General features: G+C 48.2%; 1 pseudogene; it reads left to right on the top strand.

Annotated features, from left to right (window-relative positions):
- The first annotated feature begins 10,979 nt into the window (after positions 1–10,979).
- LOC144327579 (uncharacterized) lies at positions 10,980–19,658 on the top strand (annotated as a pseudogene).
- Positions 19,659–22,518: the final 2,860 nt, after the last annotated feature.

The raw sequence follows: 22,518 nt of genomic DNA, 5'->3' as shown, positions 1-22,518 counted from the left end.
GCTAAAATATCTGCAAAGATTTTGTAATCCACATTTAGGAGGGAGATGGGACGGTAGTTCTTAAGCTGTGTCTTTTCAGTTTCTGATTTGGGTATCAATGTGATGAAAGCTTCTTTCCACAATTCCAGTGCTCTCTTCCCCTCCATAATTTCATTGCAAACCTCCAATAGAGGATGTATCAAATAGTCTTTCAATATCTTGTAATATTTGGAGGTAAGCCCATCTGGCCCTGGAGATTTGCCCAATTGCATATTCTGAATGGCACCTTCGATCTCTTGTTGTGTTATTTTATAATTCAGGATTGTCCTATTTTTTTGAGACAGTTTTGGTAGTCCGTTGCTCCTCAAAAATTGATTTATCTCAATCTCATTCTGCGGCCCTTGAGTGTATAGTTGTTTAAAGTATCTCTGGAAGCACTTTCTGATCTCCACCGGATTCTGGATATTTCTCCCTTCGATCTCTAGATTAGTGACCGTATTTAATTTTTGTCTCTTTTTCAACTGCCATGCTAGCAGTTTTCCACATTTATTTGCCGATTCAAATGTTCTTTGTTTCATTAACTTAATTTTCCACTCCACTTCTTGATTTATCAATTTGGAGTATTGTGCTTGGTAGAGTTTAATTTCTCTCAAAATCTCCTGTGACTTCGGTCTTGATCTTAGCTTCTTCTCACACTCTTTAATTTTCTCCAAAATCCTGTCTTTTTTTCTCATTCTGTGCTCTTTTCTTTATAGTGTTCTGTTGTATCAAAAACCCCCTCATGACTGCTTTACTTGCGTCCCAGATTACTCTTTTTTCCACTGTAGTATTCAAGTTTATTTCAAAATAGTCCTTCAAAACTTTTTGGGCCTTTTTGGTAATCTCCTGATCTCTAAACAGATTGTCATTCATCTTCCATCTAAAGGAGCCAGTTGGCATTAATCTCATATCCATCTTCACTGCATTATGGTCGGAGCAGGTCTTTGGGCAGATTTCCACTTTTCTTATCTTAGGCGCCAGCCCTCTAGTTGTCCATATTTGGTCGATTCTTGTCCATGTCAGTTGGGCTTCAGAAAAGAATGTTCCTTTTCTTCCTAGGGGGTTCTTTGTCCTCCAGATGTCAATCAAGTCCATATTGTCAGTTAATTCAAAAAAAGTTTTAGGCAGTCTGCCATCTTTTGTCATATTTTGGCTGTGTGACTTATCCATGTTTGTTGATACCACCCCATTCATATCTCCCATCATAATGATGTTGTTATAGTCCATATAGTCCAGCATTGTCTCATGCAGCTTCTTGTAAAATTCTGATTTCCCCTCATTTGGTGCATAAATTCCTAATATCAAAAACTTTTCGCCTTGAGTTTGGATCTCAATTGCCAAGATTCTTCCTTGCTCATCTTTGAATAAAAATTTTGGTGCTAGGCTCTCCTTTGCATAAATCACAACTCCTCTTTTCTTAACTCGGTCCGATGAAATAAATTCTTGGCCTGAGGCTCTCAGCATTTGTCACTGCCGATACAGCCTGGGGGCTTCACTGGGGGCTTTAAGCACAGTCTTGGGTCTTCCTGCTGGGATAGAAGCTTAATACCACATGGTCCAAGGAGCCGTAGAAGCATTCACTAGCTTAGGACTTTGGTGGCAGTGAGAATATCGGGTTTCATCAAGTCATCTGTGCTTTCCAGCATTCTGAGATTTTGTCTTTGGATAAGTCATTGCATTTTCTGATCTAGCAGGTATTGTTTTAGCCAGCCGGTGTAGCTTATACTGAACTATAACCTTTAGCTAGGGTGCAGGTGGTTATCCCCTGGGAGGCCCCAGCAGGCTAGGCAACACTGAACTTTGCCAGCCTCGTAAACAATACTGAGCTTAAGGTATTCCAATTCAAAGAACGTTGCTAGTATAGCAGGATGGCTTCCAAAGGAAATCAGCAGTCTCCTTCCACAAGCAGCGGTGGCACCCAATTCCCCACTATGCCATGCGATCCTCAAGCATTTGCCTAATTTTTCATCGCTTTCAATGCATTCTATAGGAAATGTAGGCCGAGGGTCCTGGCTCTGCCAGTGCCAGAACCATCGCAGGATGTCATACCCGATAACTTCTCTGGCAGCCAGGAATATCCTGGCACATCGGCTTCCATGTCTGGCGGTGCTCTACCTGATAACCCCACACCCAGATGCCCCCACACACGCTCTCAGTCAGTCACTTCTAAGAAACCCAGCTCGGGCGCAAGTAAAGGTAAGGCACCCGCAAAGGGTACCAGCAAGGGAAAGGCGCCTGCAAAGGGGGGCAGCAGCAATTCTTTGTCAGGATGTAAGTATTCCCAGAATTTTTCAGGAACAGCCAACTCAGCACAGTTCAACTGAAGAGGGCTTGGGTTCTGGCTCAGAGGCAGAGCAGCTGGCGCCTCAAATCGCCCCAGTGGCTGCCAATATGAACCAGGCCAGCAGCGAGGGGCAAGGGGGCAAAAGGAAATCCAAAAGGAAGCACACATCGGCGAAGAAGAAAAGAAGTAAGCAGTCTGATACTAAAGATGAGTCAGGTACGTCTTCCTCGGATTCCGATGGTGAGGGAGCTATGGAAGGGTACTGGGGTTTTGGTGAGGATAATCATGGGCTTCCTTTATGGGTGCATGAAAGAAGAGCCAATTCACACCGTAAGAAGTTCAATGGAACATTAGAGTGGAAGGAGGGGGCGCTGGTGGAAGACGTAAAAAATTCCATCAATTTGTCTACAGATTTTATATTAGTAAATCATTTGTCCCAGAAGAAGAGGAATAAGATCCTCAATGGCGACTATGTGGATATATTCACTCTCCTCCCGCCTACCAAATTAACTGGGAAAGGGGAAAAGAAGCGCCCTTTTGGTAAGCGTAAATACAGAACACCCAGGGCCAAACACACCTTTGACAACTGGTTGGACGGGTTCCAGGTCTTTATGGGAGTAGTTTGCGTGGCTTATCCCAAGCGAGCTATGGATCTCGTTTATTTGGCTCATGTCAGGTGGGCTCATACGCTGGCTGGTGAGACCGCGGCATTAACGTATGACGAGAATTTTTGTAGAAATGCTTCTCTTCTACCCTCCACTCGCTGGGACCCAAGGGACCCAAATTACTGGGGTGAGGATGTGGGCCCTTACATAGAAAAGAAGAAACAGGAACCGGTCAAGTCAGGTAAGACAGAAGCAAAACGGCACCGCCAGTGCTCGGAGTACAACAGGGGCGTATGTTCATGACCCTCCTGTAAGTATCTCCATGCATGCGAACGGTGCCTGGGGAACCACCCTGCCTCTGCGTGCTTTAAGGCCAAGCAGCAGCCCTTTCGGGGCAGCAGGGGGTACTTCAACAACAATGCTAGGGGTGCCTCCGGATCTTCCCACCAGGGTCCTGGTAACCGCCAGTAACATGTCTCTTGGACTTGCCTTCTCCCCTATCCAACTCCACCCCCTTAAAAACCTACTAGACCTATACCCTGATAGAAAAGCAGCAGAATACCTTTGGGACAGGTTCTCCTTGGGTTTTAGAATTCCAGTAGCATTTCCCCCTAACACCGCGGACCCCCAAAATCAAAAACCAGTAAGAGAAAGGCCTGAGATAGCTAGAAAGAAGATACAGAAAGAAATCGAGGCAGGGAGGGTTGCAGGTCTCTTTATTGAGCCACTACTGGAGGGGCTGCACATATCCCCTCTGGGCATCGTCCCAAAAAAGGCACCGGGCGAGTTTCGCATGACCTCTCTTACCCAAGAGGTGGCTCTGTCAATGATGCGATCCCTCAGGAGCTTTGTACTGTGAAATGCGCCTCCTTCGATCAGGCAGTAAAAATGATCTGTAGATTTGGAAAAGGAGCACTTCTCGCAAAATGTGACATCGAGTCCGCATTCTGCCTCCTGCCCGTGCATCCAAATGATTTCCGCTGGTTGGGGTTTAAATTTGGGGGGGCGTACTTCATTGACAAAGTGATGCCCATGTGCTGCTCCGTGGCATGATCTGCATTCGAGTCTTTCAGTATGTTTCTGGATTGGGCCCTGTGCATCAGGACAGAGTCGGTCGGGGTATCGCATTACCTGGACTACTTTATTCTGGTCGTGGCTAATAGGCAGCGATGCTCTGCCCTTCTGGAGGCATTCTCAACCCTGGCGGAGGAGCTGGGAGTACCGCTGGCTGCTGACAAAACGGAGGGCCCAGCCACATCGCTGGTCTATCTGGGCATTGAATTAGACACTGTAGCCCAAACTTCTAGGTTGCCCGGGGAGAAATTGGGCGCCCTCAAGACATTGATACAACAGCTTCTGCCTCTAAAGAAGGTTACCCTTAGGCAAATTCAATCTTTGTTAGGTCACCTAAATTTTGCCTGTAGGGTGGTGGCACCAGGCCGGCCCTTTTGTGGCCGCCTGGCTAGATTGTCAGCGGGTCTGCGGGCACCCCAGCATAGGGTGCGCCTCTCCAAGGAAGTCAAGTCTGACCTGGGAGTCTGGCTAGAATTCCTGGACAGGTATAACGGGATATCACTATGGCAAGACATCATGGCACTCAATGCTGACTTGCAAGTCCAATCTGATGCGGCAGGTTCCCTGGGGTTTGGCGTTTATTTCAGGGGACAGTGGTGTGCTCAAAAGTGGCCCGCAGACTGGCAAGGCAAGTCTATTACTCGGGACCTTACATTCTTGGAATTTTCCCCTATTGTGGTGGCAGTACATTTATGGGCGGGGCATTTCTGCAATCATAGGGTTTGTTTTAATACAGATAACCAGGCAGTAGTATCGGTTCTTTCTAGACAGTCCGCATGTTCCACCAGAGTGCGAAACCTTCTACGGTCCTTTGTTCTCTTGTGCCTTGAGCAGAATATATATTTTTCAGCCAAATTTGTTCCTGGCGTTAATAATGACATCGCGGATGCTCTGTCTCGTTTTCAGATGGATCGCTTCCGCTCATTAGCGCCGGATGCTCAACAGTCACCGCTGCCTTTCCTGGAGCATCTCTGGAGCCTTGGGAGTGAGAAGTGATGAAGGGAGTATTGGGTGCAGTCGCCCCTTCCACAATGAGATCTTACAAGAAAGCTTGGGCTGACTTCTTAAGGTTTCGCAACAGTATACCCAACACGAGGCAGGATTCCCCTCCGCATAGGGAGGTCCTCCGCTATTTAGTTCACCTGAAGGAACTGGGCAGGGCACCAAAGACTCTTAACATTCAATCTGCTGGGATTTCTTTCTTTTGTAAAGCCCTGTTCTCAACCGACCCGTGCACGAAATGCGTGGTGCGTAAGGCTTTGGAGGGGTGGCGCAGATTCCAGCCCCCCAGCACTGACAAAAGGAGGCCCATAACTTATGACATTCTGACCCAGATACACAAAAAGTTAAGAGCAATATGCTGGTCAAAATACGAAGCCCGCCTATTCTTGGCCGCCTATTCCATTGCCTTCTTCGGTGCTCTCTGCATAGGCGAGGTGGTATGTGAGGAGAGTGGCCCCCTGCCAGAGGGGCATCCTCTTAAGCGACTTGACCCTTTCCAGCACTGACTTAATCATGCAAGTGCGGAGCTGTAAGACAGACCAACAGGGTAGGGGGGCCCTCCTTCGCTTACCAGCAGCTCAAGGGAGTAGACCTTGCTCAGTTAGGGATACGCGGCGTTTCCTTTATTTGAGACCCAACAACCCCGGCCCTTTCTTAATACATGAAGATGGCTCACTCTTGGGCAGGCACCAGTTCACCTGTGTTATGCGCCTGGCACTTGCAACATGCGGTCTGCCTGCGGCAGAATTTGCGGCTCACTCCTTCCGGATCGGGGCCACTACCACTGCAGTACACCTTGGGCTCTCGACCGAGAGAATAAAGGACATGAGTCGTTGGAAGTCCGATGCTTACAAAGCCTATGTTAGAAAAAATCTGTGACTAGCTACTTGTTTCCTGACCTCGGTTTGTCTTTCTGTTTCCTTTCCAGATCACAAGAGGGTCCACATTTGGCTGGTGGGCCACAGCATTGTGCATTGGGCAAAGAATCGTGCCATGAGCACTGGATTGGGGCAAAGCTTGAATTTACCTCCAAATATTGATGTGGCTTGGATTGTGCAAAGAGGGATGCACTGGGCTGAATTCAAGCGAGCTGTGATGGCTAGAGCCGCCTCGGAGGGCCCACCCGATGCCCTGGTTATCTATTTGGGGGAGAATGATTTAGCATATTGTAAAGCTATAGACTTAAGATGGAACATCTTCGATGACTGCTGATTTATTGGCGGTTTATCCCAACATTACCATCCTGTGGTCCTCATTGATTGAAAGGCAGACATGGAGGGATAGCTTGTGCCCGGTTGCAATCAATAGAGCAAGAAAAGTTTTGGAGCGGGTTGTGGCACGTAGAGTGGTGGCCCTGGGAGGGTGTGTTATAAGCCACCCTGTTCAGCAATGAGGCCCTCTACAGATTTGATGGCGTGCATCTGTCAGATGCTGGAAACGACATTTGGTTGGGGGACATCATATCAGGGATTAGGGGTTGGTTGCAAGCTGGGGGACATCTTAGCAGGGACTAGGGATTGGTTATAGGTTTGAAGGTATTGGCGGCGACCCCAGATTTAGAATTGTATCACCAAGCATATTTACTGTCAGGTACACAATTCTGGAGACCCACAACTGAAAACAACTGTCCAAAGCAGCCCAATTTGGAATATTCTTATGCAGCACCTCTAGAAAGATGGGCAGCACTTGGGTCTAAATACATTAATACTCAAGATGCTATTGAAACAATAACATCCGTTCCCACGATATGGCACCACATGTCCAAAAAATATAAATTTGACCTTTTCTCCCATGACAAAATGACTTGTGGGAAAATCTGTCTTTAAAAATTGGGAAAGAAATGGTCGCATGGAAGGGGTGGATGAATTTGGGTATATTAACATTAGACCAGTTGACAAACAAAGAAGATGAATTTTAAAAATATTCCATTTTAAGAGACAAATATAGATTAGCTACAAATGTTCAATGGCAATATCACCCGATAAAACACTTGCTAACCACCATTTACGGACCAGCAACTTTTACAGCCTCAGAGACCATATTGAAGCAGTTAATTACCGTATTTTTCGCCCAATAGGGCGCACCGGCCCATAAGGCGCACCTAGTTTTTTGGGGGGGAAATAAAGAAAAAAAAAATTATTTCCCCCCCAAGGAGCAAGGCTGGGGCGGGGGAAGCTCAGCGCGCCGGGGCTTCGGGGTAAGAGGCAGCGCTGCGCAAACCGGGGGAGGGCTCCCGCGGCTTGTGCAGAGCTCCCCGAAGCCCTGGCGCGACTGCTCAGTGCACCGGGGCTTCGGGATAAGAAGCAACGCTGCGCAAGCCGGGGGAGGGCTCCCGCGGCTTGCGCAGAGCTACCCTCAGCGACTGCTGAGTGTGCCGGGGCTTCGGGATAAGAGGCAGTGCTGCGCAAGCCAGGGGAGCCCTCCCACGGCTAGCACGGAGCTACCTGAAGCCCCGACGCGACTGCTCAGCGTGCCAGGGCTTTGGGGTAAGAGGCAGCGCTGCGCAAGCCGGGGGAGGGCTCCCGCGGCTTGTGCAGAGCTACCCGAAGCCCCGGCACGACTGCTGAGCGCGCCGGGGCTTCGGGATAGGAGGCAGCTCTGCGCAAGCTGCGGGAGCCCTCCTGCGGCTTGCACGGAGCTACCCGAAGCCCTGGCGCTACTGCTCAGCATGCCAGGGCTTCGGGATAAGAGGCAGCACTGTGCAAGCCGGGGGAGGGCTCTCGCGGCTTGCGCAGAGCTGCCTCTTATCCCGAAGCCCCGGCGTGCTGAGCAGTTGCTTCGGGTAGCTTCGGGATAAGAGGCAGCGCTGCGCAAGCCGGGGGAGGGCTCCCACGGCTTGCGCAGAGCTACCCGAAGCCCTGGCGTGACTGCTCAGGACGCCGGGGCTTAGGGGTGCAGGCAGCTCTGTGCAAGCCGTGGGAGCCCATGTCTTGCACAGAGCTTCCTGAAGCCTGGAGAGGGAGAGGGGTCGGTGTGCACCGACCCCTCTTGCTCTCCAGGCTTCAGCGAAAGCCTGCATTCGCCCCATAGGACGCATACACATTTCCCCTTCATTTTTGGAGGGGAAAAAGTGTGTCCTATAGGGCGAAAAATACGGTAATTCTTAAGCAACAAAAAAACCTGGCCATCAACATATAACCTTGCCCCAGGATGAGAACAGAAATCGGGCGGTGGCAGCAGCGGGAGGCCGCATTAGCTAAACTGGTATCTCAGGTTAAGAACGGTTTCAGGTTAAGAACGGACCTTCAGAACAAATTAAATTCATAACCAGAAGTACCACTGTACAGTGGTACCTTGGTTGTCGAAGGGCTTGGCTCCCGGACAAATCAGCTCCCAAATCGGCCACAAACCCGGAAGTGAGTGTTCTGGCTTGCGAACGTTTTTCGGAAGCTGAATATCCGATGGGGCTTCTGTGGCTTCTGATTGAGTGCAGGAAGCTCCTGCAGCCAATTGGAAGCCACGTCTTGGTTTTTGAACGGTTCCGGGAGTCAAATGGACTCCCGGAATGGATTAAGTTCGACAACCAAGGTCCCACTATACAGGTATTGAGGGTTGGGAAAAAGAATTAGAGATCACAATTTCGACCAAACAGTGGGAAACTGTTTTAACTGCTATAACTAGGCTGTCTCTGGATCTTAAATTGAAGCTCATACAACAAAAAAGAATATTTAGAATATACTGGACCCCATTACCTTTGTTTTAAAAAAGGGCTATCTAAGGTATTTAACTGTTGGAGATGCAATAGGGATAATGCTTCTCTAAAACATATTTTTTCATTGTCCTGTATTGAAAGACTTTTGGCAGAAGGTAACTGAAACCATCAACAGAACTGTATGGAACAACCTTACATTTACAGAGCAAAATATTCTCTTGGATTATATACCCAGCACATGGAACCTTACAAAAGGAGAATGAGTGGACTCACCGTGCCTTTACCACAGCAAAAAAACCTGATACTGATGAATTGGAAAAATAAAAGTGTGACTCCCTTCTACAATTGGAATGAAGACTTATACAAACTTGCAACATATGAACAACTTGCATATAAACGCAGATTTGCCATGGTATTTGGAATCCATTTTTTACAAATACTGTAATAGGTTAAGATCTGGTGAAGTACTGTATAATAACAACCTTGTAAAATATACAGTTTTGGGTTTCCACCCTTCCCCCTTTGTTTTCCCTTCTGCACAGGTTCTGTTTCTCTGTTTCTCTTTTTTGTTTTCATCTCACCATGTTTGGTGCACATATAGTTACAGCATGTACTTTTTGAACTTGCAATAAAGATATTAAAAGAAATAAGAAATAAGACACTGGACTTCCAGCAAAGCACTCTCACAGTCAGGTCAGGGAAAGTGCTCCTGCTGGCTCGAGCACATCCCGATCCCAGCAAGGCAAGGGAAGCACGGGGCAAAGTGACTTCTCCCAAAAAGGTCTGAGAGGACACTTCAGACCAAAAAGGGCACCAAACAGCGCAAAAAGGGGTTTCTAGGGCTTTGAGCACAATAGTGGGAGAAGGACTGGAGAACCTCAGCACTAAAAAATTGGGCCAACCTTACAACGAGATTCCCCAAGGACTGAAGTGAGTAGTGTTGAACTCTCCGATTCATAAGAGCCACTGGATCCTGCATCTTAACTAAAATAAAACAAAACTCGGACTAAAAGAGGCTTAAACTAAAAAAAACCAAGTTCATAGATGCAGAGGTTACAAATTACTATTAAGAAATCTCAGCCAAAAGGTTTTTTAAAAATTACTTACTGGAGATCCACGGCAACACGTTCTATTTAATTGCAACTAAAGAGCTTTACATCAAAGTAAAAAGTGAGGCTTTGCCTCTTGTCTCCTGCATACTAGCTGAAATACTGAGGTTGAAGTGAGCAAAACAGTTCAGCAAAGTTTAAGAACTGACCTAAATCCCTTTTAACGCTAAGGTGGTGAGTGGGAGTGGGGGGGAATTGCTAGATTCCTTCCCCTCAATCCTACCACTTGGCTTCATGGAGAATCACTTTGAGCAAAGCCATGCAGAAGGCAAAAGAATTAAAATAGTAAGTAGAACCCAAGGGAACCCAAGTGAGCTATAAATACCCGGCTGAGCATTGTGAACGGTAAAGAAGGGGGAGAAAAAGGAGAAAAAGATGGGAGAAAGAAAAGCCAGCGTCGGAGAGGAAAAAGGAGGTTGAACAGGAAATCATGGGATAGCACAGAGCTCCAAAAGATAGCGGCAACAGAGCGTCAATAGAAGAAGCACAGCAATGAGGATCTGAAGAAAGGGTGGTAAAATGGCAATGACTATAAAGAAAAGCTGAATAATCTATTGTCCTGCCTGTATAAAACGGAACCATAGACAAAATAATAGAAGGGCCTGCAATGCTGACTGCAGACACCTAGTGGCAGAGGAGGTAAATGCTTTAAATACTACATCAAAATAACCCAGCCTAGCCACAAAATAACAATGACTGTCTTCTTTTTTTGGTTGACTATATTATGAGAGATTTTGGAACTTTCAATTTAAGGTTTAAGGTAATACATTTGAATCCACTTAATAGGTTGATTGTAATTCTATAGTGTACTACCCACCAAGCAGAGGATTTAAGGAAATGTATTTTAAATGATCAACTTAGATAGCTAATGAATTCATCATATTTATTACTAGATTGTTTAAAGTATTTAAATGAATTGTATAGAGTTGTTTGATATTAAGAAGTGTGTAAAGTTGTCTGTTATGAAGAATTAAGCTAAAAGAGACAAATCTACAGGTATGCTTTACGCTCTGAAATAGAATATTATATAGTATTTGTACATAGTACTTGTTCAAACTCTCAGAATTATTGAAGGTGAATGAAATGAACTACTGAATGAAAATGAATTGAACCCCCAGCAAATCCCTCCTCCCAAGATTCTGATATTTGTTGACTTATATATATAGAAGAACCTATTGGAAGTAAATAAACTGGGCCAAAGTTTTGCATTGTGTGTATATAGGGAAATAGACATAATGGCTAACAAAAAGGGCCAACAGCTGATTACAACCTCAATAGCATCAGCAAGATGCCAGTCTATAGTATTAGTAGATACCCAAAGATGCCAATCTGTACCAGAACTAGACGAAGGTGATGATATAACGACACTAATTAAAAATATGAATAAGTCTATCAGTGATAAGTTGGATATCATGGGAATGAAAATTGAACTCTAAGTTAATTTTAATTTTAGAATTCTCAGGCCAATTAAAGGACCTAACAATTAAAAATCTGGAGATTGAAAAATCAGCGAATGACCTAAAAATCAAAACAAACAAACAAGAGGATCTCATGAAATAAACTACAAAAAACTACAGAATGAAAATAAAGAATTGAAAAAAAGGACATTGTCAGAGCTGCCTCAGGTCCCAGCTCACAGAGGACCAACGCCAGTCCGTTGTTATATGAAATAGTCTTTATTGAAGTTCAGTTTCTCTTTAACAGCCACGGCGCGCAGCTCTACGTCTTAAACCTTATACCGCCGAAGCTCCGTCTGAGTCTCCTCCCCCCAGACACCAGTTTAAGACCCTAGCCTTGCTCCACCTTTTCCTCTGCTCCCTCCTCCTCTGGGTCCTCTTGTCCGCTGAAGTCTTGCCCTTCCTAGACTCTTCTGACGCTGAGTCCCCTGAGTCTTCCCCCTCCCTCCGGCGGGCTTTAGGACCTGGTTCCCAATCCGGGCTTTCTGCTGTCCCGCGCGCCTGTACATTTGAACTTGGCGCGCGCGCCCAGCCTGCCACCTTCCTTCTGGCCGTTATACTGCTCCTGTCGCTGCTTCCCTCTTCGGGGATGCTAGCTGGGCCTGACTCCTCCTCCCTGCTTCCCGGAGGAGACGCTGACTCTGACCTGTGGGGCTCTTCCCCCCCACTACGCTCCGGTGGGGAAGCTGGTTCTGATTTCCAGCTACTGCTTTGGGAGTCTCCGCTGGCCCCCTGCTTCTGGTGTGTCCCCCCTGGAACCCCCCGTGCCCTGGCCATCGGCGCCCCCTTCTGGGAATCTTCTGATTCACTGGAGAGGCTCATGGAATCTCTCGGGTCACTGTCATTCTGCCCTCCGCTGCCCTCAGATTCTTCCCCTTCGCTCTCCATTTCCTCTCTCCCCTGTGCCTCTGCTCCTGAGCCCCTGACATCCATCCCCCCCTCGAAGCCCCCCTTCCCCCTCCCTCTCTTCGGGTGCGGGCTCCGGGTGCTCCAGTGCTGCGGGGGTGAATGCGGGATACCGTTCTCTCCCCGTGGTGTGCAGCCGGCCATCTGGATCCGGCCAGCTCGTAATGGGCTCGTCGACGTCGATCTCCTCTGCTTCCATCTCTCTGCCGCTGTGCTCGAATGCAGGATCCTCCCCCAACCCGTCCATGTCCTTCTCTCCCCCTGTCACCTCGGGCGAGGTTGCGTGTAAGAGTCCCCTGCTCCACCCAACTTCTGGTTGATTGTCCCACCAATAAGAGCAGTCCGTGCCAAACCCCGAGAGCGATCCCTCTGGGGAGCTTGTGTCTGGCGCCGGTTCCTCCGCTGATGAGAACCCCTGGAACGTGCTGGCAGAAAGTGTGGGTGTGAAAAGCCAGTCGTCGAAAAAATCTGCCGGCATAGGTCTGTGGGGGAAGAGTGCATGGAACTCGTCTTTGAGGTAGCGCTCCTCCAAGGCATAGTCTGGTACCCACCTGTTGGCGCTGGCCGGGGTACCTTCCTCGGCGAGGAGATATTCAACTCCCTCCTCCCCCCATCTCGAGTCCAAAATCTCCGTGACCTCGTTGAGTGGTGCCGGCCTCGGTGACCCCTCCCCTGTTGGTGATCTGCTGAGTGGGTCTGGTGCCGCCCTTGGGGTCTGAAACCTGTGGGGTTCCTTGTAGGGTGTGAGCACCGACCTATGAAAGACCGGGTGCATTCTGGAACCCTCCGGGAGTGTCAACCGGAAGGCCACTGGATTGATCTGCGCCTCGACTTGGTAAGGCCCTAGCTGCTTGTGTCTAAGCTTCTTCTTAGCTAACGTTCTGGCCGGCACTGCCTGGGCTGCTAACCATACCCAGTCCCCCACCTGGATGTCTTCCCCGACTCTCCTGTGCCTGTCTGCCTGCACTTTGTAGGCGTGTTTTGCTAGTTCTAAGTTCCTTCGGAGTTGCTCGTGGACCTCCTGCAACTCCGCTGCCAAGTGCTCTGCCCCCTGTGGCTCCCCCTCCCCCTTCGTCTCTAACCCCGGGAAGGTTCCGGGATGCCGCCAATTGTTGGCGAAGAACGGCGTCACCCCTGTAGACGCGTGCTTCGTGTTGTTGTAGGAAAACTCGGCCAGCGGTAGGTAGTCCACCCAGGTCGAGGGTTGTTGGTTCGCGTAGTGTCAGGGGTGCCTCAGGTCCCAGCTCACAAAGGACCAACGCCAGTGTCTCTTTATATATAAAAGTCTTTATTGAAGTTGATTGTTGGTTTTACATCCGTGGCGCACAACCCTACGTCTGTAGCTCTAGACCGTTGAAGCTCTGTCTGACTCTTCCCCTCCCCTACACCAGTTTAACACCCGAGCTTTGCTCTACCTCTTCCTCTTCTCCCTCTGCTCTTTTCTTCTCTGGGTCCTCCTGCCCTCTGGGGTTTCACCCTTCCTGGACTCCTTGGAGGCGGATTCCTCTGACTCCTCCCCCTGTCTCCGGCGGGCTTTGGGACCTGGCTCCCAATCCGGATTTTCTGCTGACCCGCGCGCCTGCACATTTGAACTTGGCACGCGCGCCCAGCTGGCCACTTTCCTCCTAATGGCTACACTGCTCCTGTCACTGCTTCCCCCTTCGGGGGGGCTGGCTAGAACTGACCTCCGCTCCGCCCCTCCACTCTCCGACGGAGGCGTGGTCAGTTCTGACTCACTCTCTCTCCCTGCTGGAGAAGACGCTGGTTCTGATCTGTGGGCTTCTTCCCCCCCGCTACGCTCTGGCGGGGAAGCTGGCCCTGATCTCCAGCTGCCGCTTAGGGACTCACCGCTGGCCCCCCTTGCCCTGACCCTGGGCGCTTCTTTCTGGGAATCTTCTGATTCGCTGGAGAGACTTATGGAATCTCCCGGGTCACTGTCATACCCTCCTAAGCTCCCCTCAGATCCTTCCCCTTCGCTCTCCAATTCCTCTTTCCCCTGTGGCTCTGCCCCTGAGCCCCTGACATCCATCCCCCCCTCAAAGCCCCCCTTCCCCCCTCCCCCTCTCCGGGCGTGGGTTCCGGGCGCTCCCGTGCTTTGGGGGCGAGTGCTGGATACTGTTCGGTGCCCCTGTCGTGCCGCCCTCTAACTGGATCTGGCCAGTCCGTACTGGGCTCGTCGATGTCGATCTCCTCCGCTTCCATTTCTTTGCATTCGTGCTCAAACCCAAGACCCTCTCCCAATACGTCCATGTCCATCTCACCCTCCGGTGCCTCGGGTGATGCTGCGTGTCCGGGCCCCTCTTGCAGTTCCCGTCTCCACCCCACCTCCGGTTGATCCTCCCACCAATAGGAACGGTCGGTGTTGACCCCCGAACAAGATCCCCTTGGGGTGCTCCATTCCAGCGCCATCTCCTCAGCTGATGAGAACCCCTGGAACGTGCTGGCTGAAAGTGTGGGTGTGAAAAGCCAATCGTCGAAATAATCTGCCGGCATCGGTCTGTGGGGAAAAAGTGCATGAAACTCGTCTTTGAGATAGCGCTCCTCCAGGGCATAGTCCGGTATCCAACTGTTGGCGGTGGCCGGGGTACCTTCCCTGGCGAGGAGATATTCTACTCCCTCTGCCCCCCATCTCGAGTCCAAAATTTCCGTGACCTCGTTGATTGGTGTCGCCCTTTGTGACTCCCCCCCTGTGGGTGATTCTCTGCGTGGGTCTGGTGCGGTCCCTGGTGCCTGAAACCTGTGTGGTGCCTTGTAGGGTGTGAGCACCGACCTATGAAAGACCGGGTGCATTCTGGAACCCTCCGGAAGGGTCAACCGGAAAGCTACTGGGTTGATTTGTGCCTCGACTTGGTAAGGCCCTAACTGCTTGTGTCCTAGCTTCCGCTTGGCTAACGATTTGGCCGGCACTGCCTGGGCCACTAACCATACCCAGTCCCCCACCTGGATGTCCTCCCCTACCCTCCTGTGCTTGTCTGCCTGCACTTTGTAGGCGTGTTTAGCTAGTTCTAAGTGCCTTCGGAGTTGCTCGTGGACTTCCTGTAACTCTGCTGCCAAGTGCTCTGCTCCCCCTCGTGGCTCCCCCTCCCCCTTCGTCTCAAACCCCGGGAAGGTTCTGGGATGCCGCCCATTGTTGGCGAAGAATGGCGTCACCCCTGTAGACGCATGCTTCGTGTTGTTGTAGGCAAACTCGGCCAGCGGTAGGTAGTCCACCCAGGTCGAAGGTTGTTGATTCGCGTAGCATCGCAGGTACTGCTGCATGATGGTGTTGACCCTCTCCGCCTGCCCGTTGGTCTGCGGGTGTCGTGCCGACGCTAAGTTGATCTTGACGTTCAGGATGCCCAGGAGCTTGTGCCAGAAACTCGAGACGAACTGGCGCCCCCGGTCGGATAGGATGGATCTCGGCAAGCCGTGAACTCTGAACACGTGGTCTATGAACAGCTTGGCGGTTTGTTCCGCCGTGGCCACCTTCGCGCAAGGAATGAAATGCGCCATCTTGGTGAACAGGTCTACAACCACGAGCACCGCTGTTTTGCCTCTCGAGCTGGGCAGATCTGTGACAAAGTCCAGGGCTACTCTCTCCCACGGTTCAAGCGGCGTCTGTAGCGGTTCCAGCAATCCCGCCGGCGCCCTGTGTACTGGTTTGGCCCTTTGGCATGTGTCACACCGAGCGACGTAATCCTCGACTTCACCCCTCATCTTGGGCCACCAAAAGTCTCTGGCTACTAATTCCGCTGTCTTGTCCTTGCCGAAGTGCCCAGCGCTGGGCGCGTCGTGTAACTGCTGCAGGACTTTCGCGCGGAGGTCGTCCCCCGGCACGTAGAGAGCCCCTTTGCGGAGGAGTAGTCCGTCGCGTACCTGGAACTCTCCATCCTTCGCTGTGCCTCTTTGCACCTCCTCCATCTTGGATCGTGCGAACGAGTCCGTCTGCAGCGCGCAACGCACCGCGTCCAGGTCCATGGTGGCTGAAGCGCACGCCCACACTTTCGGTGCAAAAATGTGCTTGGCCGCCACCGGTGCCGCTTCCTCGAGATACTGCGGCTTCCTGGATAGTGCATCCGCCATGACGTTGCTGTCTCCCGGGATGTATTCTATCCGGAAGTCGAAATCCACAAAGAACTCCGCCCAGCTGATGTGTCTCTGGTTCAGGAACCGCGCCGTGCGCCTGTACTCCAGGTTCTTATGGTCCGTGCGGACCTGCACTGTGTGTCTGGCTCCGATGAGGAAGTGCCGCCACGCTTTGAAGGCTGCATGAATGGCCAGCAACTCCCTGTCCCAGATGGTGTAGTTCTGTTCCGACTTGCTGAGTTTCCTGGAGTAGAATGTGCACGGCCTCCAATCCCCCTGCGGGTCTTGCTGCAACAGGACCGCCCCCACCGCTCCGTCCGAGGCGTCCGTTTCAACCCGCATTGGTTTGCTGGGGTTTACGTGCAGCAGCTGTTCTTCGGACGTGAAGAGCTGCTTGAGTTTCCGAAAGGACTGCTCCGCCTGGTCCATCCAGGTGAACTTCTTCTTCTTGGAGCTGAGGGTGTCCGTGATGGCCGCCGTTTCCATCGCGAACCCTTTGATGAACTTGCGATAGAAGTTGGCGAAGCCGACGAACTTCTGGACCTCCTTCCTATTGCGCGGGCTCTTCCAGTCCAACACCGAGCGGACCTTGGCGCTGTCCATGGCGAGCCCCTTGTCGGACAGCTTTTAGCCCAGGAAATCCACCTCCGTCATGTCGAACTGGCACTTCTCCAGCTTGGCGTAAAGTCTGTGCTCCCGTAGTCTCTGCAGGACCTCCTTGACGTCTTCCTCGTGAGCCTCCTGCGATTCCGAGAAGATCAGGATGTCGTCCAGGAAGCAGACGCACTTCTTGTAGAGGAGTCCCGCTAACACGTGGTGCATAAAAGCTTGGAAGCAGTGAGAGCCGTTTTGGAGACCAAATGGCATAACTCGATATTCATAGGTGCCCAAAGGTGTAAACATGGCCGTCTTCCAGTCAGCGCCCTCCCTCATGCGTATAAGGTTGTACGCTCCTCGTAAATCCAGCTTGGTGAAGATCCGTCCCTTCCTCACCGTCGCAAGCAGGTCGTCTATCTTGGGCATGGGGAAAGCTGTGGGCTTTGTCTTGGAATTTATGATCCTATAATCAACTATCAGCCTTTTTTGGGGCGTGTCCTTTTTCTTGACGAAAAACACGGGACTGCCCCCCACTGCTTTGGATTCTTGGATGAATCCCCGCTTCAGGTTGTGATCTATGAACTCCCTGAGTTCTTGCAGTTTGTCTTCAGACATGGAATACAGTTTTCCAGTAGGCAGCGTCGCCCCCGACAGGAGGTCAATCTTGCAGTCATAGGGCCTGTGGGGCGGCAGCTTGTCCGCTTCCTTCTCGCAGAAGACCTCCAAAAACGCCTTGTACTTGTTCGGTACTGCTTGCACCATGCCTAGGTGTAGCTGTGGTTCATCCTCCTGCCCCTCTCCTTCCTGGCTGGGCCGGATGCAATGTTCCGCGCAGTAGGAGGAGCCGAAGGTCAATTGACGCTGGTACCATGCCAATGCCGGGCTGTGCCTATCCAGCCAACTCATGCCCAACACTATGGGTGTGTCCGACAGGTGGGTGACGTTGAAGCTTATGACTTCGCGGTGATTTCCAATTTGCATCACCATAGGGGGTGTTTGTTGTGCCACCTGTCCTCCCAGTAGCTCCCTGCCATCGACCGTGACTACGTTCAGGGGCATCATGGCTGGTAAGAGCGCTATGCGATGTTGCTGGATAAAGTCCACTCCTACAAAGTCTGCATTACTGCCAGAGTCAATGGTAATAGGAACTTCCAGGGTGAGTCCATTTGGCAGTTGGAGCGATGCGGTGAGTTGCACCAGTGGTTTGGGTGGGAGGGGATCTGTGGGCTGTAAAATCTCTGGGGACTGCTTCACTGACTTGCCTGGCTGGGCCCCAGCGCCTCTCCCTCCAACCAGGCTTCGTCGTTTCCCTGCAGCTGTTCCTCCTGTTGATCTGTTCCCCTTACTGTTGCTGAGGCTGCAGTGTGCTTCTGGATCCTCTGGGGACACTCTTTGGCCATGTGCTGTGCACTGTCGCAGATGTAGCACTTCCTGTTCCCTCTAGGAGCCTTCGCCTTGACTGCTCCTGGTGTTTGGGCTCTGGTTGCTGTCTGAGCCCTAGCACCACCTATCTCCATTGGTTCTTCTCCCCTCCCCAATGGAGGCGTGGCTTCCGCGCGTCGCGTCTCTCTGGGTAGGAAAGGGGTTGTCCTGGCTTGTGTGCGCCCTAAACTGCCCTCATTCCTGCTCCAAGGGCGTTCTTCCAGGCACACGCCTACCACCAGGGTTTTCTGTATGACTTCTGTGGTGCTGGTAGGTCTCTCCCCCCTTGCCAGCTCATCTTTCACAGACCCATTTAGTCCTTCCCAGAACAGATCTCTTACGGCAGCGGAGTCCTTCTCCCAACCGAGCACATTTACCAACGCAAAAAAGCGGGAGTGATATTGTCTTACAGTCCCTTTGCCCTGCTTCAGCCCATGCATTTCCCTCCTGGCTACATCCACATCCACCGTCGATTTAAAACAACCGTCCATAGCTTTGAGAAATGCGTCTGAATTGGTATGGGAAAGTGAAAGTCCACAAGAGTTTCTTAGACCATATTTTTAGGGGACCATTATATCAAGCATGGGAAAGGAACAAAAACCTCCTTGAAAGAAAGACCCCATGGTGGATTTCACCAATAGAGGCTTTAACGGTCAAGAAAATAAATATGGAGGAGATAAACGCCACCTATGAAGAAATGTTAAGAAAAACAGACCAAGGGCCCAAACTTAGACCTTATGAAGAAATAAAAAATTTATTCACTGGTTGGCTTTTATTTAAATTTATTGAATTTATTCACTCTCCATTTCCTCTCTCCCCTGTGCCTCTGCTCCTGAGCCCCTGACAGACATGACCTAATGCATGCTAAATTAACAGATTTAAAAAAGATTCAAGAAGAAATGATTGATCAGATTGCAATCTTGGAAATGCATCAGAGAGAGCTTATACTCCATTTTAGAGGGATCCCAGAGATCAAGGTGAGGACATTGTAACCAAATTTAGAACTGGCAGAATGGCTCGGAGTGAAGAAGGAAGAGCTGTTTTTGGACACTGACAAGATTTATAGGATGAAGCCAGATATCCAAAGGAATTTCAGAGGACCAGGAGATTGTATGGTGTTCCTCAGCTCAAGATTAATTAAAGATAAGATCTTACAAAAAAGGAAACTAACAATTGATGGAAAAGGCATAATAATATATAAAGAAATTCCTAAATGACTTTTGAAAAAAAGAAACAGTTATAAGATTCTGATAGATGTGTTTTAATGGGAATCATGTTCAAATGGGAATTTCCAGAAGGCTTATATTTCACCTTTAAAGGTAGACGGCAACCATAAGATCCACAGATGAACTAGAGAAATTTAGGTTGAAATACAGAAGGGACCTGGGAGGTGAGGGAACCCAAGACAGAGAGTCGGAACCAGAGAGAGCGGCAGGAGGTAAAATTGCCAACCTGCTAAGAACATAGTAACACTACTAACTATTAAGCTCAACATAAACCTGATATTATTTCAATTATTTTTCACGATCCATTTTTACTATTGACAATAAAAAATCTATTTGTGAAATTAATAAAATAGGATGAACTTGAAAATAATCTCTTGGAACATCAATGGTCTAAATAACAAAATTAAAAGGAATAAAACTGAACATAATTTTTTTAAAAAAGCATGGGACATTATATGTCTCCAAGAAACACATATTGCCCAGAAACACAAAAGAGTGCTAATCAACAAAAGATTGGGAAATGAATTCATAGCATCAGACCCCTCAAAAAAAGGGGCATAGTTATTTATACGAATCCAAAACATGAAGCAGAATTAGTCTTAAATAATAATAAATAATAATAATAATAATAATAATAAATCTTCAAAGATAAAGAGGGCAGAACATTTGGAATTTGATTAATTAAAGTTAAAGGGAAGTTATTAATAGTAGGAGTGTATGTACCGAATAGGAGACAATCAAAGTATTTTAAGAAACTACAGGAGAAACTGATGCCGCATCAAGCAGTTGGTCCCTTACCTTTCCCGCCCCAACCTGGCCACATTGATCCATGCAACGGTCACCTCCAGGCTTGACTACTGTAATTCGCTCTACGCGGGACTGCCCTTGAAGCTGTCCCAGAAACTCCAGAGGGTGCAGAATGCTGCAGCGAGGCTCCTCACGGGGTCTCTGCCATGGGAGCATATTCACCCAGTGCTTTTCAAGCTGCACTGGCTCCCGGTGCAGTACAGGGTCAGATTTAAGGTGCTGCTTTTGACCTTTAAAGCCCTTCACGGCCTAGGACCCTCATACCTATGGGACCGCCTCTCCCGGTATGCCCCACGGAGAGCCTCAAGGTCCATAAATAGCAACACCCTAGTGGTCCCGGGCCCTAAGGAAGTTAGATTAGCTTCAACCAGAGCCAGGGCCTTTTCAACTCTGGCTCCGGCCTGGTGGAACGCTCTGCCTCATGAGACCAGGGCCCTCCCTTTCTTTTTTTCTTTTCCTTCTCCTCCTGCGATGAGGCTAAATTTTAATATTTTAATGTTTTCAATATTTTAATGTTGTATTTTAATTTTGTTTTTAAGTTGTAATCATTCAACTTGTTTTTATTATTGCTTGTAAGCCACCCTGAGCCTGGCCTTGGCTGGGGAGGGCGGGGTATAAATAAATTATCATTATTATTATTATTATTATTATTATTATTATTATTATTATTATACAATACAATAATGAGAATATGATAATTATGGGAGACCTAAATGGGGTTATTTCGTCAAACTTGGATAGGACTGAGAAAGATTCCTCAGTTAAAACTGGGAAACTTTCGACAACATTCTGCCAGATGGTAGATGATTTAAATCTAAAAGATATATGGAGAGATAAGCACGCAAATGACAAACAGTATACGTATTATTCTGATACTAACAAATTGGCAAGTTGAATTGATGCGATATGGATTTCGCATAATCTCATACCTTCAATTAAAAAAATAGAAATCTCACCTAAAATGATATTGGACCACAATCCAATTACTATGGAAATGAGGCAAAACACAAAAAGAAACACATGGTGGAAAATGAATGATAGACTAATAAATGATGAGAAGATTTTACAAAATGCTCAACAAACATTAAAAGTCTTCTTTGAAATAAACATGGCACAAGACACATATCCCAGAGTAATATGGGATGCAAGTATGGCCTATATAAGAGGATTCTATATTCAACAAAATATAATACAGAAAAAGATTAGGGAATCTAAATAAAATAAAATAAAGCAGGATTAGAAAATCAAGAAAAAGTACTAGCAAAATCCCCTAAAGATAAAAAATTGAGTCAAAATATAAAAAACATAATAAAACATTAAATATTTCACAAAACTATATAAAAGAGGGTCAGAAACAGAACAAGAAATTGCAGATTACCTCTCAAAGAGGAAAATAGCTAAAATAAGCAAAGAGAAAGTGGAACAGTTAAATGCCCCAGTTACGGCAATGGAATTACACCAAGCAATTTCAAGTTTGAAAACTGGTAAAGCTCCTGGCCCAGATGAACTAACGTCGATCCACTATAAAAAATTGGAAGATAACATAGTCCTGCCTTTAAAAAATCTAATGAATAAAATATTGGAAGAAGGTAAAATCCCAATGTCATGCCAAGAAGCAGATATTGCATTAATTCATAAGCAAGGAACACCTAGAGAGCTAGTAAGTACCTACAGACCCATCTCGCTATTAAACAGTGATTATAAATTATTTGCGGGCATCCTGGCAAGCAGGCTCAAATTAATACTAAAAGATACCACTAATTATGATCAATCGGGCTTTCTACCAAACAGACATATGAAAACAAACACTAAAGTGGTTATTGATTTAATTGAATATTTGGAATTAAGACCTAGCAAAAAAGTAGCATTTATGCTAATAGATGCCGAAAAGGCCTTTGATAACCTACCTTGGGCCTTTCTGCAAAAAACTATAGAACTATCAGCTCTTGGAGAAAAATTCTGTAGAGTGTCAAAGCAATATATAAAGAACAACAAGCCAGTTTAATAGTAAACAACACCAAGACCAATATTATAAAAATTGAGAAGGGCACCAGGCAGGGTTGTCCGCTTTTGCCCTTATTATTCATTTTAACTCTTGAAATTTTAAATTCAGAATTAAGAAATGAAGATGAAATAAAAGGGATTACACTAGGGGAAAAGATATTTACAATCAAGGCGTTTGCGGATGACATAATTTTAACAACTGAAGAACCAGAAACAAGTGTCCCAAAAGCAATAGAGAAAATTCTAGAATTCGGCTGTGTATCAGGATTTAAGATGAATATGACTAAGAC

The sequence above is a fragment of the Podarcis muralis genome, chromosome 4, assembly GCF_964188315.1.
Source record: "Podarcis muralis chromosome 4, rPodMur119.hap1.1, whole genome shotgun sequence".
NCBI lineage: Eukaryota > Metazoa > Chordata > Lepidosauria > Squamata > Lacertidae > Podarcis > Podarcis muralis.
Note: the sequence above shows the minus strand (reverse complement) of the source record. Positions and strands in the feature narration are given on the sequence as shown.